The 14,924-nt window shown below is 50.5% G+C and overlaps 1 long non-coding RNA gene across 1 annotated transcript; it reads left to right on the top strand.

Moving 5' to 3' along the window:
• The first annotated feature begins 395 nt into the window (after window positions 1–395).
• On the top strand, window positions 396–12,012 carry LOC108528309 (uncharacterized). The gene is made up of 3 exons (XR_001885093.1): window positions 396–2,968; window positions 10,256–10,398; window positions 11,609–12,012. It is a non-coding gene; the product is annotated as an uncharacterized LOC108528309 (long non-coding RNA).
• Window positions 12,013–14,924: the final 2,912 nt, after the last annotated feature.

Below are 14,924 nucleotides of genomic sequence, written 5' to 3'. Positions count from 1 at the left end.
TCTCCCCAGCCTTGCCCAGTGTGCCAGTGGTGAAGAAGCCATTCCTTAGTGTTCTAGAACTTCCTCTGCAAAACATAATCATGCATAAGAAGATGGTCCCCACTCCCAGCACGTCACAGCTCTGCTCTAGGGAGCCTGCAGGGTGACAGGAGGCCATCGATCCTCTAGGAGAGATGGGAGTCCCTCCCTTTTATTCTCATCCTCCTTCTGTCTCAGATACAGTCCATCTGGTTGGGGTGGAAAGTAACAATAAACTCTTGTCTTAATCCTCTTCACCCCCAAGCACAACTTCAAGCAGTAAGAAATACAATATAAAACTTTCATTCAAGAACCCTGTTCTCCCCATCCTGATGCAAGGGTGGCTCTGTTGGAACAAGAGTGGCCGGCCAGGCCCCTTGAACCACGGGAGAAGATGTTCTGGGGTCAATTTCAAGACAGGGCTGGCAGTACTGGGACACTTGGCTAAGAAACAGGGGGCCTGCCCAGGTAAAGAGCTTCCCCGCTATGGATGTCAATGGAGGGGCACAGCTGAGCTGCAGGAAGGGAAGGAAAGGAAAGCGAGGAGCAAGGAGGATGGGGGCACACTTTCTCCTCATATTGGGATTCCAGCTCACATCCCAGTCCTTCCCTATGAGCAGTCATGGGAACCTCACTCCAAGAAAGGAGGCCACAGTGGGGCTTTTCTCTAGGTGCCCTAGCTCTCCCTCCCCACTGAAGTTGGAGACTAGACACCTTGGGTGGTGGAGGGGCAGAAACAAAGGCCCCATGTCCTTTGTATGAGCAGATCCCTCTACACGTACCTGGGGCTCAGATGGTATAAGACAGGAAGGAGGGAGCTTGGGTAGGGTCAGGTGGTTGCTCCCCAGAATTGGAAAAGGTGGCTTTTCTGCATGCATTTCTTTGGATGGGTGAGGTTGTCTCCTGCCCTGTGTTCTTGCTTGACCAATAATCACAGGCTTTGATTCTTGTGAAAGAACAAGAAAGTCAGGAAACATCTGGAAGAAAGGCAGCAGTAGGAAGAGCAACACTGATGCAATACAGTGTCAGGTACAGCCTGGCTTACTATCCCCAACTAGGCAGCAAGATCAATCAGCCTCCCACACAGAAACCAGCAGAATGGGGCATTGTGATTTTGATCTTTTTTTTATTGTATTAAGAACACTTAACTTGAGATCTGCTCTCTTAACAAGTTTTTGAATGTACAATAAGGTATTGTTAACTATAACAATGTGCAACAACATTGTACAGATTTCTAGAATGTATTCACCTTGCATAACTGAAACTGTGTACCTATTGAATAGCAACTCTCCATCTCCCCCTCCTCCCAGTCCCTGGCAACCACCATTCCACTCCCTGCTTCTGTGAGTTGGACTATTTTAGATACTTCATATAAGTGGAATCCAGCAATCCCACTCCTGGGTATTCATCCAAAGGAATTAAAATCAGGATCTCAAACATGCACTTCCATGTTGATTGCACTAGCCACAACAGCCAAGATGTGGAGGCGACCTGGGTGTTCATTAGCGAAGAAGCGGTTAAAGAAAAGTGGAATATACATGCAACAGAGTAGAATTCAGCCTTAGCAAAGAAGGAAATCCCGCCATATGCAACAACATGGGGGGTTGGTGAAGGCTTTCACTAGAGAGAGGGGTGGAGAAGGAAGCTTCTTAGGGTAGTTTAAGGAGGTAGAAAGCAACATCACAGTTTGACCACATCTCCTTCCTGTAGGAAATACAAAATCCAAAGAGACACAAAGAGAAGAGAAAAAGAAGATATGGCAAACATTCTAATGTCGTCTTTGCTGACTGGACCTGTAACCTGTGCTGCATGCTTTACTGACATTTCTCATTTCACCCTCAGAATAACCTCTGAAGAGGTCATTGTAGTTCCCATTTTATAGCCAAGGTCTATAGGCTGGTAGGGCCTGGGTCGTATGGTTATTCATGAGCTGATAAGGAGAATCTCAGGCCACCACAGTGGGTGCTCTCAGGACCATTCCAAGGCTTTCTGTCTAAGAGTCCAGGGGAACATCACCTGGGGCTAGGGAAGAGCTTTTGGAACCAGGAGCTCCAAAGGCTGGGATTGCCCAAGAGGACAAGGGGGAGGTGTGTGTTGGGCACCTGGCAGTGGGGTGATTCCAGAAGCATGCACCCTGGCTTGCCAAATGTCTCGGAGGGCCTGGGCTCCACAGGCCATCTGCTATGGAGAGCTTTTCTCAGCCCTTTCCACCTACTACATGATTCTAGGAATCTTCTTCTGTGGAAGCAGGGCTTTGGGAATCTGCTGGGCTGAGGAGGTAGTTCCCATCCAGCCCCAAGCCACTAGTGACAGCTCCAGAGTTTTGCTCTCACCAACACCCCCATGCTTCTGCTCTGTAAAGACATCATATTTACCTTCTTGCCCCTCCTACTGTATGAACCACACTCACACATGCACACAGGAAGGCTTTGCGCAGCATTGAAATTGATCAAGCCTGAGTACCATAGAATAAGGGTCCTATCTGCTAGAGTTTGGCTGTACCTTGACCTCAGATATCTGCCATTCAGAATGGAATGCCCAGCTCTGGGCAGGCACTGGATCAGAACAACCATAAGCTTAGGCATCTGCTTCTCTCTCTTTCTCCACCTCTATGTCAAAGGCATCCCCTCACTACAAACTGGGCCTGGGGTGGGAGTATAAGGCAGAGGGCAGGGAACTGGGAAGCCCCTTCCACCCCTTCTGATTTCAGACCTGCCTCCTCAATGCCCCATGTCTGAGCCAGCTATATTTAGCAAGCTCAATTCAGTAACTAGAGCAACCGGTCTAGCACCCTCCCCTTCCAAGGACTCTGAAGGGGCCAGTTTCTCACACCTTTTAATCGTCTTCCATTTCTCCAGGCAACCAACACAAAAGGCCTGGACCAGGTGGTAGAGATGCTGGGGCTCCTACACAGAGGCTCTATTTTCTGTTTTGCATTCTTCCAGGCCGGGTAATTATGGATCTGTCCTCAGAGGAATTCTGTTTCTTAGCATCTACTGCTAGAAAGCCCATTTATGTCAGTCTGGCCTCACCACATCTATCAGTGTTACACTGCAGAGGACTGTATCACTGATGTGGCGTCTGCCTGTGGTCTAATGTGAATGCATTCCCATGCACACGCCAGTGTGCAGTGTGTGTGCACGTGAGTGGGTGTGCATATTGGTTTGTGAATAGAGCACTCCTTGATCAATCAGTCTTTATTGCATGCCCAGTTTGTGCCAAGCCAAGGTGTTATAGATGAAAGTGCACAGTAGTGAAGAGGAGGGGCAGAATCACTGCACACATGCAGTTTTCGTTGTGGTGGAATCAGTAAACCAACAGATGAGATCATTTGAGGTAGAGGAATGCTGATGGAATTACAGCAGATCGATGCCTAGTAAATGAAGGGTGGGTGAGGGTGGGGGTGGCCACGGTGGCTACTTTAGATGGGGTTGTCAGGCAAGGCCCAACTGAGGAGACAGGATAAGCTGGAGGTGGAGCCCTCCCAGCAGAAGAAACAGCAAAGTCAGAAGCCTTGTGGGGAATGGGCTTGGTGTGTTTGTACCTGGAGGGAAGAGGGTGGGGGTGGGGAAAGATTGGCAGGATCTGAGGTCAGAAATAGAGATGTCTGCAGGGCTCAGGGAGTCAGAACTCAATTCCCTCCTGTGTCGCTTACTAGCTGTGTGACTTCGAGGGAGTTACCGAACCTCTCTGGGCCTCTGAGGGGTAATGACCATACTTCCTTTAGAGAGCATTATGGCGATGATGGAATGGGTTCACATATGTAAGGGGCTTAGAACAATAGCTGGCATATACATTAGCTGTGTTTTTTTAAAAACAAACAAACATTATTTTTAAAAATAAGGCTATTGTGATCAGCCTTATTGTTACTACAAGAAAGGAGCTTAAATTTGAAGAAGAGTCCATTTGTCTGCGGGAACAAGTTCTGGAAATTATCAGAGACCTGAATTTTACTCCCTGGTGTGTCTTCAAGTCCCTAGGTGTCCAGTTCCTTTAAGACGTGACCAAGACAGTCCTGTGAGACCCTAATTTAGTGTCCAGCACAGGAGTTGTCTCCTAAGGGTGGGGGTCTTCATTAGTGGGTGGGGTCCTTACCCAAAAAGAGTGAGTTCCAAACTCATCCAGAAAAGCAGCCTAGGAAGCGAAAGTTCAAATGACTCATCTGTTCACTTCCAGCAGGGAAAGAAGGTGAGTGAAGCGGGGAGAGGGAGGGAGACATGGAGCTGGAAGAGAGAGGACAATGCGACTGTGCTGCCCGGAGCCTTTCTCTTGGCTTCGGCCTCGTACAACTATGGGGATGGCTGGTGAGGATGAAGGCTGGAGGGCACAGGTCTAGGAGGTGCTGGTTTGGGGCAGCTTCTGCTTCATTTTTTTTATCAGTCATCAATGAAGAAGTCAGTTGAGATAACTGATAATATCTTTCTTAGTTAACCCCACTCAAAACATCCACTGGAGGCTGGGCTGGTTAGTGAGTTAGGGGATAAAAGGAAAAAATTTGGAGATGAAGACCTTTTGAGCACAACACACCTTGCATTTTTGGATTGTGGTAGCCTTGGGAATAAAGTGTTTGGTTTCCCCTTTGCAAGCTGGAGGTGCAGAAGGAGATGGTATCTGTGGTCCTCCAAGCTAGATTGCCATCAGACCCCTGAGTGTGTAGCCAGCAGGCTTGGCGAGGATTTCCATCTGACATCCCTGTCCCTCTCCCGAACTACATGGAGAGGGACACTGACAAGTTCTGCATATTTACAAGCACACATCCATACCCTACAAGGCATGGGCTTCTGAACATTTACAGAGAAATCACATTTTTGTAAATCAAATTCCATTTTCAATGCACTTTGGTTTCTTATTACTGAAAGAATCCCTGTTGCAAATCCTTTTGTGAAGCAAATATCTCTTCCCCCATAAATATCTCCTTCATATTTAGGCTCTGTTTCTAAGTTATTTATTTGAGACAGAGTCTTGCTCTGTCATCCAGGCTGGAGTGCAGTGGCGCGATCTCAGCTCACTACAACCTCCACCTCCCGGGTTCAAGTGATTCTCCTGCCTCAGTCCCCGGAGTAAATGGGACTCTAGGTGTGCACCACCACCCCCAGCTAATTTTTGTATTTTTAGTAGAGACAGGATTTCACCATGTTGGCTAAGATGGTCTCAATCTGTTGACCTCGTGATTCACCCACCTCGGCCTCTCAAAGTGCTGGGATTACAGGCGTGAGCCACCGCACCCGGCCTACTTCAGCTCTTAAAGTATGGGAGCCCCTGTCTGTTTAAGTGGTTGTATGTGTGTGTGTGAGAGAGAGAAAGGGCTTGTGTGTCAGTGTGTATGTGTGTAAGTGTGAGAGTGTGTGTGTGAGAATGTGTGAGTGTGAGTGGATGGTCAGTGTGAGAGTGTGAATGTGTGTGAGGGAGAATGAGTGGTGCTCAGTGGTGCACGAGCCTGTGTGGAGTGTGTCATCCGAGTGTGTGTGTGTGTCACGCGTGTAGTATGTGTGTGTCAGGCATGTGTTCAGTGCATAGTGCATAGTGTGGTGTTTCAGTGCTATGTGGCCTGTGTGGGTGTCGAGGTGTAATACATCTGAGTGTGAGAGGGTGTGTGAGGAAAGAATAATGTTCAGTATGTGTGTGTGTTGTTCAGTATGTGTATATCAAGTGGTGTGTATGTGTGAGGCTATGTGAATGTGAGCATGTGTCAGTGCAGTATTTGTGCTGTCAGGTGTATGTTGTGTTCAGTTGCACGTGTGTCAGTTGCATATTTGTGTTAGTGTGTCAGTTAATTTGAATGTGTGTGTCAGTGCATATGTATGTGTGGTGTCAGTGTTACGAGTTTGTCAATTGTTGTGTGTCAGTTGTGTGTGATGTGTCAGTGCTCCTGTGTGTCAGTGTACGGGTGGGTGTGCATCTGTGTGTGTTGTCTGTGTGAGAGTGTGTCGAGTGCATGTTTAAGTATGTCAGTGCTGCATGTGTACGCAAAGGAGCAATTGTGTTCAGTTGGTGTGTCAGTGCTGCATGAGTATGTGTCAGTCACATGTATATTTTAAGTGTGTCAGTGTGCATGTGTGTGTGCATGTGTGAGTGTGTTGGTGTGTATGCAAGAGTGTGTATGTGTGAGTGTGTCAGTGTGCATGTGTGCTGAGTGTGTCTGTGCATGTGTGTGTCAGTGTGGGTGTGAGAGTGGGTATGTGTGTTAGTGTGTACATGTGAGTGTGAGTGTGAGAGTGTCTGCATTTGCATTCACTCTGGCACATGAAAGGGTTTATGAATGTAGGACACTTTTCTCCTCTCCCTGCCTTGCTGTGATATGCTGCTGGAGAGAGACACTGTCAAAGCCCAGGGCTGACCGGGCGTGGTTCAGCCCTCCATCTGGGCATGCCATCCTTCGTTCCTGACCTCTGACTGCTGCTCCTTGTGGGAGTTGTCCCAGGGGCCACGTTAGAAGCAGGCACAGAGGAAACAGAATCATTTCAGGAAAATGGAAATTGTGCCTGCCTCTTGGATTGGGCCAGGGAAGGGGAGGCAGATGTGAGAGTGTAGAAGGGGTTGACTGGGGATTCTTCCGGAATTCATTCATGAGATTGCATTCTACAATCAATTATTCATCAGAGAAGATCCAGGGAACCACTGTTGTTTGCTTTCTGCCTGTCTGAAGGATGAGGACGGTCTCCTTAACAGTTGTCGATTTCACTGCTGGGGAGAGCGGCTTGACTTCCCCTGGAAAATGTGTGGCATCTCCCTCGGCACTGGCACTTGTCTCACTGCCCACACACACCACTGAGCTCTGCGTGGGGAAGGGTCCTCATCAGTCTCCAGCCTTCTGCAGGCTGGTGTAGGGGCCAGCCAAAGAGCCTCTGGAAAGACTCCTTCATCACTTATTAATGGTCCCCGGCCTTGTCCCTGAAATAATTAGTGTCGGGATATTTTCCTGTCATGCAGTTAATTGCCATCTGTACTGCTTCACATGCCAGGGCACGGGGTAGCAATCTGGGGGCCCGTGGAGGGCTGTGGGGATGGGGCCTGAGTCATGGTGTTGGCTGCCACAGCCGGGGTGGGAGCGGGAGAGAGGGAGCTTTCAGTGGGGTTTGGGAGGTGCTGGGGGCTCTGGGCTTCATCCCTCAGCTCGCAGTCAAAGTGTTAAGAACCAGCTTCTCCCCTGGGAGGAGGAGAGGGAGGGAGCTGAGGTCCTGGAAGAAAGCAAGGTTCTCACCACAACAGACACCCACAGGATGCTTAGGAACCAGACTGTCTCAGGAACATCCGGATTCAGGATCTGAAGCCGTGTGTACTAGCCCTCTGTCTGGTTCCCTAGAAGCAGGGTTTGAGAGGATATTCCAGCGTGTGGTTTGTTGAGTGAGTGCTTGCAGAGAAGCTGGGAGGGCTTGTAGGGCAAGACGGAGCAGCAGAAGGGTCCAGACGAAGATGCTGCTTCAGGGGAGGTCTAGCTGGGCCAAACCCACAGGGGCTTCGGGGTGTGTACAGCGCGTGGAGTTTGTTCTACCTGAAGACAAGAGGGTGGTTTTTCTGTCGCTACAGCAGTCAGGCCTTAGCTAAAGGCTGTTCCCGGGGGAGGGGCTATGGTAGAGGGCTTAACCTCCAAAGCTTCTCCCAGGGAAGTGGCTCCTGCTGGCTAAGGTGATGTGGAGGAGAAGGGTATAGTTATGAGCTATTAGCAGCCAACACTGCAGCAGCCTGGAGTGAGTGCCCAGTTGGCAAAGGACATCTGGGTGGGGCACGAACAGCCTCTGATCCCCCCTTCCTACCTGCTCTGAGGCCCTGTTTCCTTCCACATCAAAGGGGGTTCAACAGCCTTCCCTTGCTCTCTTGCAATGCAGAAGGGTAACAAACTGAGAGGGTGGGGCAAGGATCTTGTAACTGTAGTGTGCTGTATAGATGCCAGCTAGCATCACTACACTTATTCCCATGCCGTTTAGTGGAAGAAATGCCCACATTTCACTTTACATGGAGCACAAACCACAGATGCTTGGCTGGATTTTTTAAGGCTTCTCTCCCCAACGCCCCTCTCCCCTGGCGTGGGCTCCTTCCATTAGACAAATGTGCCTTTGACATGGCATATTCTCTGGGATAACTTAGAAAGGACGTAGAGGGGATTAATTTTCAGTTATGGGTCATGAGAGCTAGAGTGAGACTCCTTTTTAGGTGCTCTTAGACTAGAGCGGGGAGATGGGTGAGGGGCCGGCCTGAGGGCCAAGCACAGGGCACTGCAGGAGGGCCTCTTCCCATCCTCATCCGTTTTGTAACCGCCCTCAACCCCCAGAGGGGACAATGAGTACCGAGGAAGGACTCTCCCCAACCCTGCTGAGCCCCTTTCCTATCCTCCACCCCTTCCCCCAGCATGTAGGAAAAAGGGGGGCTCCCACCAAAGGCAGCCTCTGTAGGTTGAGCAACGTTGATCCTGGCCGGGCCGCTCCTGAGAGGAGAGGAAATTGCTGAGGAGGCAGTGGAGGAGGGTGGAGGAGAGCTCTCCACAGTGACAGGTCTATGGGGAGGAGGGGAGGAAGGAGGCAGTGTCAGCAAGCCTCTGACTGGCTGAGGCTGAGAGTGCCAGACACAGCCACAGTGCCAGGTCAGAACCACTGACCTGCTGTTTATTGGGCCTTCAATAGGGGGAACACAGTGACACTGGAGTGCTGCTTTCTTCCTCAAGGAAAGGACTGTGGTGTTTGAGCCAGATCCTCGCCCCTGCCCCCTCTGCCCTCCTCCCCGTGTTGAGCCCTGTGTCACTGGGCTTGTTGTGCCTGGGTGTCCGAGGAAGACATTTTCCTACCTGCCCTTTTCTGGTGGGGAAGGGTTTCGGGTCCACCCCTAGGACGCAGCATACAGGCCTGGTCCTCTCTCAAACTGAGAAAATCCAGAAAATGACTGGGCTTGGGAAAAAATACATTTTGGTTGTCAGTGACCAGAATGTGGGATTATTTCTGGGGAAACGACTAGGTTTTACTTTACAGGTTGCAAGCGTGTGTGTGTGTGTGTGTGCGTGCCCACACACACACCTGTCTGTTGAGGGCCAGGACACACTGTACCCTCATCCCAGGAATCAGACCCCTGCCCAGAGTGGAGGACCCTGGATACTCAGCAAGGACACGTCTGATCCACAACATCTTTGACCTCACCGCTGTTAGCTCAGCATAAAGCAGGAAGGAGAAGTGGGCTTGGCAGAGCCTCTGCCTTCAGGGTCTGGAGTCTAGGTTTACTCATGGGAATCACGTGGGGGATCTAGTCTAAGATGGTTTGGGTAAGGGAGACAGTGCAAAGCTCACCAAAATGGTCAAGGAAGGCAGCATGGAGGAGGTAAGGCTTGAAAGAAACGCAACGTTTGAATTGGGAGGGAAGAAGAGAGAGAGTGTGTAAGGAGAACGTTTGTGTCAGCTAAAGTGTGGAGGCAGGAAGAAGAGAGGGCAGCCTGGCTGGGAGAAAATCATTCCAGAATAAACGATGATGATGATGATGCTAATCATTATCATTATCAGAGCTAATATTAATTGACCACCTACTGTGTGCCAGGCACCATTCTCAGAGCTTTACAGATTAGCTTATTTAATCCTTACAATTTCACGAGGTAGATACTATTATCATTTCCGATTTTACATGGTTTTTGTGTTGCTATAAAGGAATACCTGAGGCTGAGTAATTTATTTAAAAACAAAAAAGTTTAATCTGCTCACAGTTCTGCAGGCTGCACAGGAAGCATGGCCCAGTATCTGCTCCTGGTGAGACCTCAGGAAGCTTTTACTCTTGGTGGAAGATGAAGCAGGAACAGGTGTGTCACATGGCGAGAGAGGGAGCGAGAGAGAGAGAAGGGGGAGGTCCCATGCACTTTTAAACAACCAGATCTCGCAAGCACTCAGAGCGAGTACTCACTCACTACCACAAGAAGGGCACCAGGCCATTCGTGAGAGATCCGCCCCCATGACCCAAACTCCCACCAGGCCCCACCGCCAACATTGGGGATCCCATTTCAACATGAGATATGGAGGGGACAAACATCCAAACCATATCATGGGAAGAAACTGAGGCCCAGAGTGGATAATTAATGGGCACAAGGTCACATAGCCAGTGAATGGCCAAACCAGGATTTGAACCTGAACAGCCTGGCCCTGGGGCTTCTGCTGCTATCTGATAGACCTTTCTAAATAAGCTGGCACACACTGAGCCCTTATGACGTGTCAGGCACCATTCTGAGCCTTTTATTCATAGAGTCTTCATTATTAATTCCATTTTACAGATAAGAAAACTGAGACACAGAAAAGTCACACAAGATTATCGAGGTCAACACAGAGAACAGTGGAACCGGCACCTGACCCTAGGCAGGCGGAGCCTTCATTGACCACACCACACGGCCACAAGGAGCGGGCAGGGAAGACAGTGGTAAGTGGAAGCCGTGGACATTGTACTCAGGCCTGTGGACATGCCCCCAGGCATTGGGAACTCTGGCAGGTTTTGATCACCAGCAGGGAGCAGGGACATGGGGAGGAGGCACACAGCCAGGGCGGGTGCGAGCAGCCACGGAGGAGCCATCTGAGGCTGGGGTTGGGGCTGGGGGAGGGCTTGCCTCCTCTGTGACTCCTGTGGCCTAGTTTCCTGGCGGCTGCTAGGTAGTGGGACCTGGCAAGCTAGTTATAAATACCCTGGACTGACAGCAAGGCCTTCACTCTGACACTGATGCGGATTAAGCTGAATGTGCAGCTCAAGGTCATTGGCATGGCTATAGCTTTGCTTTGGGGAAGGTCTAGTTGAGGTGGTGCTAAGCAGGGGACAGCAGGGAGGCTGGGGGCTGAGCCCCTAGGTCCAGCTCAGCACAGACAGTGGCTTTTCCTCTCGTATGGCCTGAGTGCTTCACTTCTGCCCTTACCACGTCTCTCGCCCCAGCCTCCTCTGTCCTCCCCAAGCCTGCCCTCTGCGGGTTTTCCCAGCCCACTCAAGCCAGAAGTCAGTGATGGGGGATGTGCTAAGCAGAGGGGCAATCCCTGGCCTCTCCTGCCTTCTGCTTCAGCTACCCCTCCTCCCTCAGCACCTATTTCTGCCCATGTTTCCAGAGGAGAGTTGGGACAGTGACTCTGGGTTGACTCAGCAAAGCTGTAGCTCCCTGAGGACTGTGTGTGTGTGTGTGTGTCCATGTCCACTCTGCTTATAAAGAAAGATACTTAGAAATCTCAGAACCTCACAGCTGGACGAGACCCCCAGGTGAATGTACTCTGGGAATGTGGCTCAGAGACATTCTGTGTTTACAGCTAGAGCACAGGCATCTGAGTCCCAAGCCAGCCTTGGTTCCATCCCAGAAAAGCCGCAGGAAGGCCCGGGAGCTATGCTGGGATTAGGAGGACCTAGCTAAGAGCTGAAGGAGCTGGGTGTGGGCTGGGGAATGGAGGGGGCCAGTCCTCCACCTGGCGAAGGGACAGAGGCTGTGTGGGGCGATGCAGCAGAGGCAGGAGTCAGCACCAGCCATAGGCTTGGGTGGGGCTACAGCAGGCCGGGACTGTGGGCCAGCTGGGGTCTGAGTGAGTTTTGGGCTGTGCTGGGTATTGTCTATCAGCACTTAGCATTGTTTCATACCCTTTATGTTCCCTCTGTATCACAGGGGCTAGCAGGACAAAAATGACATTTCCCAGAGTTTCTTGCTGTTTGGATCTGGCTGCAGTTTCGGTTTTGCCAACAAGAGGCATTTCCATGAGCTCTGGACAGTGGCAGAGAGGCAGAGGTGTTCCTCTGCAGTGTGTTGGACGGTCCGCGGGCTCCTGCCAACGTGAGGATTTGCAGCAACTGGTATATCCACGGTCTTGTCACCAGCTTCCTGAATGCAGGGCAGCTGGAGCCACACCAGTGGTCCCTGCAGGGGCAACAGCTCTCTCCTGGTCTCAGGCTCACAGCTGTGGGGATGTGACCTTAAGCCTAAAGCCTAGCAGTGGTCCTGACCTTCATTTGTCTAGGACCTCTGATCACTCTGTAAGTCACTATTTCCCTTATTAAATCTCTTTCTGCTGGATACTTTGAGTGTTTCTGCTTTCTACACAGAATGCTGATTGATATATAGGACACAGCTGGGACAGGTGGATGCTGGGCTGAACAAAGGAGGAGCCTGGGCCTGATTCAGAGGCCAAGGAAGACTCTGACCCTGGTGTCTGTGATGAGGATGTGATGTGGTTTAGAAAAACTGCCAGCTTCAGGGGCAGACCATCAGCTGGGCTTCAGTGACCCACTGTGGATGCTGGAGGAGAGCATTGCAGAAATACCAGCAGGTCCTTTCAAAGGTGACCTAGAACTGCCCTTGTTCAGAAACCAAGGGCTGCTCCCCTGCAGAGAGTTGAAGGAGATGGGGAAACAAATCCAGGCCACCGCTCAGCCAGAGCCTGGGGTCCAGCTGCGTCAGCCTGTGGGGCCAATTCTAGTACATCCAGGGGAGGCCAGATGAGCAGTCCCTTTAAAGGAGGCCAGCTGGAAAAGTGCAGAGTGTCAAGGATTTCCTGGGGAAAGTGCCCAGGCTGCCTTGGCCTTGTGGGGTGCATCTCCACCATCTCCCAGCCCCAGAGCAGTTCACCCTGAAAAGAGGAGATGCTGCAGCAACCCAGAGGGGCTCCAAGATGAAGGCCCAGGCCTTGGTCCTGGCACGCCTGCCCAGCTGAGCCCTGCACCCAAGAGGAAGGAGAGGCTGAGGCTGCTGCAAAGGTGCCAAGTTCCTACTGGACCTACATCTGAGCACCACACGTTCCCCCTACAGAAAGATTAAAATAAAAGAGACTATCTGCAGCTTAACGACTGGGGGTAATGGAATTAGGCGTGATCTGTGCTGTACCTGGCTCTTAACTCCTGACTGCATCTGACTGGCAGAGGCATCATTTGCTGAGTATCGCTGCCTGCCCAGTGACATACAGGCACTACCCCATTTAATCTTAAGAGGAATTATCATCATCCCACTGGTCTAAATGAGGAAACTGAAACTCAGAGAGGTTGAGGAAGTTGGGACAATCACAGAGCTAGTTAGTGGAGGAGCTGGGATTTGAACTCAGTCTGCCCAGTTTGGAACCACAGGTCCAACCACTGAGTATACTGCCAAAAGGAGGAGGGTGCCTTCTGGGCACCCTCCTTGAGAGTCTGGGAGCCCAAGTCAGCACCACCTCCGACCTTCCTTCAGCTTCCCACCCACTCTCCCCTCCCCAGCTTCCTCCCCATCCACCCTTCTGACCCACGCCTCGCTGATGAGGAGTTAATGTAGAAACAGAGGGCTTCGCTCTTCTCTTCTGGCCTGGCTTGATGGGTGCTGGGCATTGTTTAATCCTTCTTTCCTTTATTTCAGTTTAAGCTGGTAATTGTCATGCTGCTCCCATATCATCCACTGACATTTAAGTCCCAGCTCTTTCTAAATAAGGAACGGATTGGCCTCAGCTTGCACCATGGGGAGAGATAGTGTCAGGCCTTCCTGGCAGTGTGAGGGGCACCATCCCTGGCTCTTGGACTTCCTTGAATCAAGGAGGAGAGGAAAGACTCCCAGCTGTGGCATTTCTCACAGGTTTTAGAGACTCAGAGCCGCCCTGGCATGATCTGAAGGGGAAGTGTGGCTACTCTGGTCCTGATTAACTCTGAGCTTAGAATTTCACCCTTCCAGCCCACTTTTGTCTTGGAGGTTGCAAACTGGGGACCCATAACCAAACGTTTTGTTTTGCCAACGTACTATTTAACAATTTTGAATACACTGTTCTCGAATTCTCTCCAGTCCTCATCACTCCCTATGGTTCTAGCTTGCTAACTTGCGAATAGTGCCATCTCCAAACTTCTTTCTTATACGTGCAAGTAGCCTGGGAAAGGTAGACTTATGAATCACATCTCTTGGGAATTAATTTATTTACAGTCACCCTCACAAGACTCCAGTTGACTGAGGCTCTTGGGGGTTAGGGGTGGGCGGTGATCATTTGGGACTACAGCAGGGCAGCAGGAAGGGGAGGTGAGACCTAGGCGAGGAGAGGTGGGAGATTCTGGGCTAAGGTCACCAGTTTTCCAGGCTGGCTTCCAGGGGACAGCTGTCAGTCACCACTTTTTAAGCATCCACCATAAGCCCAGAATTGTACTGGATGCTTTGGAGACATCATCTAAACCCATTCTCTGAGGTGGGGCTATTATCCTGAATAAGAAAAACAAACTTTACTTCTCTACACCAACTACATCAATACTTTTGACCACCAACTGTGTAGGGAGTGTTTTTCCCCACACCAAGTAATTCTCTAATTTTCAGTGAACAGTGACTTGGTGTCCTGCAATTTAACTCCATTCTGACGCTTACTTCTCAGAGTTAGTGCAGACTTCACAGCTTAAAAGACTCTGTCCCACAAGACTGCCCCCACTCCAGACTCTAATCACAAGTCCAGGCTGCCATCTGTGCTTCTGACCAACTGGCTATAAATCAGAGGTTCCTAAGACCCTCTCCTCATGTTCAATTATTTGCTAGAACAGCTCACAGAACTCGGGAAAGCAGCTTACTTACTTCACCACCAGTTTATTATAAAAGGACACCACTCAGGAACAGCCAGAAGGAAGAGATGCACAGGGCAAGGTATGTGGGTGGGGTGGGGCACACATGCTCCCAGCACCTAGATGTGTTCGCGACCTGGAAGCTCTCCAGACTTCATCTTTTTGGGTGTTTTGCTCCATTATGTGGGCATGATTGATCACCTCATTGGCCATTGATGATTAAATCAATCTCCAGCCCCTCTCCCCTCTGCAAAGTGAGGCTGAACATTTCAACCCCCTGATCATGTGGTTGGTTCCCCTGGCAACCAGTCCCCCAATCTCCAGGCTATCCAGGAGCCCCCAGACACCATAGCATACAAAAAGACTTATCACTTCTGGAGATCCCACGGGTTTTAGGAGCTGCATGCCAAGAAACTAGGGATAAGACCAATGTG

This window comes from Rhinopithecus bieti, unplaced genomic scaffold (genome assembly GCF_001698545.2).
Source record: "Rhinopithecus bieti isolate Rb0 unplaced genomic scaffold, ASM169854v2 scaffold_4553, whole genome shotgun sequence".
Classification (NCBI taxonomy): domain Eukaryota; kingdom Metazoa; phylum Chordata; class Mammalia; order Primates; family Cercopithecidae; genus Rhinopithecus; species Rhinopithecus bieti.
The sequence above is the reverse complement of the archived record's forward strand: the minus strand, read 5'-3'. Positions and strand labels throughout refer to the sequence as shown.